The following is a 2,571-nucleotide window of genomic DNA, read 5'->3' as shown; positions in this document are numbered from 1 at the left end:
ACTATGAGATCGAACAGAGTATACAATGCTATTTGATGCTGTAACTTGTGGTTTATGCTACAAGAACTCAACCCAGATTGAAACAATTATGCAGTAAATCCCATTGACACAGAATTACCACCATAGACAAAATCCAATAAAAGAATAGGACTCACCAAGTCTATACAATATTTCAAACCCATTGCAAGAACAGAGATAAATGACTTAATCTGTCTAGAAAGAAGATTATCAGCAACTGATGATTATGTAACCGAATTCCATTCCCGACAACGGCTATAATACCTTTTATTCCTTATTCCAAGATTTCCAAGTCAAACTGATGGTTATGTATATACTGTATGTTCGGTGGTATTCGTTATTCTTCCAGCGGAACTGAATAGTCTATAAAATGAATAATTATGAGGGTTTCCATATGGGGATGTAGCTCAGATGGTAGAGCGCTCGCTTAGCATGCGAGAGGTACGGGGATCGATACCCCGCATCTCCATTATTGTGTTTGGCCGGAAAGCCAGATGCAAGGGGGAGACCATGTTTCTCGACCAATTTGCTGTGAACATGGTTCCCAGGTTTTATCTTATATTACATCTGCTGACAGCACGGATCAACTTTTATCTTATATTGCATATTGCATTTGCTGAGAGCACGGATCCCATCTTCGAGAGGTACGGGGATCGATTCCCTGCAACTCCATTTCGGTATAGGTCAAATGCCTGGGTTTTATCTTATATTGCATTTGCTGAGAGAATGGTTCACATCTTCTTCGTTTAAGAGGTACTGCGATCGATACCCCACATCTCCGTTTTGGCATAGGCCATGCTAATTGTAATCATGGTTGCAAATGCAAGGGTTTATCCTAGATTGGCCTCACTCTGGAAATCCGACCGCAGGAGGGAACAATAGACATTACGGAGTGATTATCGCACTCTAGTTTAGGGAGGGAAAGATTCTACGAACCGGTCTCAGTGCACAAAGCAAACCAGCGATCTAGCCTTGAGCTAGACCAATCATCATCCAGAGCCTGTGTCATTCACTTTCACCAGGTAACCGTTCCACCTAAAAACTCGTTGGCCATATGGGTAACTAAACAATGAATTGTATCTAATTTGAGCCTCACACTCGGAGAAAAGAATCCCATGATGCTAGAGATGAATTGAGGTAACCAAACAAAAGATTTCTTACTCCAAGGGGCGAAAGAAATTGTGAAAGTAGTTCAAATAGGTGGTAATCAATATTTACAAGTCTATATGTCCATTAATGCGCGGGGATGTATATGTCTATCGCTAGATTTAAGCAAAGGCGTAATCTAGTGGTGGGCATATACAACCCCTTTCATTAATGGGCATATAAACTGATAAATATGCATCGTCATTCAAATAAGCCTTGAATAATATAAGTAGTACCTCATAGCTCTTTCAAAGGATCACTCAAAGTTTTTCCAAATAAGAAGGAATTGTACTCCAATATGTTTATTGTTGTTGAGTCATAATAATCTATGAGGAATCCCCCATTTAGAATCGATGACTTAACCATAGAAAAAATTGATTCCATAATTGATAGAATTACTATTAAGAGGGAATAGTTACTTGAATCTTATTATACAAGATACCCAAACTAACCTATAACTTAACCTTCAACCAAACATAATGATGATGATTTTACGACAACAAACCTTGCTAGTTGAAGACTAATTACAAATCATTGACCAACTCCATGCTCTACCTAAAAATGTGAAAAGTGATCTACACAAGTTAACCTACAGCTTAACCCTTAACCAAACATAATGATAATGATTTGACAACAACAAACCTTGCCAGTTGAAGATTGATTACAAATCATTGACCAACTCCATTCTCTACCTAAGAATGGGAAAAGTGATCTACACAAGTTTAATTCAGCTAAGGAGGTCTTAGTTGAAGAACACATTAAACCTTTTATGTAGGTTATTTGATTATCTAATATTCATCTTGAAGACATAGTTTGTAGACCATTTCCTTTTACCTTCATAGATAGAACATCAATTTGGTTTTACAATTTATTGGTAGGTTCTATTCATGAATAACAAGAGTTTGAGAACACTTTCTTTGAAACATTTGGGGATATCAAAACCCCAAGGCTATTCCATTGCAATTGATCAAGCTCAAATTCTAACCGAAGGAGATAATTCAAGATTTTAACACTAAGTTCCAATGTTGTACTCACGCATTCTTGAAGCCACACAACTAACTCGACTTACTTTAGGGTTCTACCTTATTACACTTGGTCCCTCTGATGTTCTTAATAAAGAGAGCTGAAATTCAAGATTTGTAGGCTACTGATACTAGAAAACATCAAATGAAGAGGAAATTCCTTCTCTTTAAGAAACTTATATTTTAAATGTTGCCCCTCTATGCACCATTCCTCAAAATGATAAGGCATCTTAATCCTTGACATTGCTTCAACTTTCCCTAAGATTAACATAAACTCAACTACGATTCATCCTTAAATTGAAAAAATGTGGATAGTCTTGCAAAACTTGGTCAATGAGTTTGTTAATTTATAGTGAAAAAAATAATGAAGGTATACCATTCCTCA

The 2,571-nt window shown here is 36.8% G+C and overlaps 1 non-coding gene across 1 annotated transcript; it reads left to right on the top strand.

The window, feature by feature from the left end:
- Positions 1-414: 414 nt before the first annotated feature.
- On the top strand, positions 415-487 carry TRNAA-AGC (transfer RNA alanine (anticodon AGC)). Its single transcript has one exon. It is a non-coding gene; the product is annotated as a tRNA-Ala (tRNA).
- Positions 488-2,571: the final 2,084 nt, after the last annotated feature.

This window comes from Pinus tabuliformis, chromosome 8 (assembly GCF_031772625.1).
Source record: "Pinus tabuliformis cultivar Carrire ecotype Pingquan chromosome 8, CPIR1, whole genome shotgun sequence".
Taxonomy (NCBI): Eukaryota; Viridiplantae; Streptophyta; class Pinopsida; order Pinales; family Pinaceae; genus Pinus; species Pinus tabuliformis.
The sequence above is the reverse complement of the archived record's forward strand: the minus strand, read 5'-3'. Positions and strand labels throughout refer to the sequence as shown.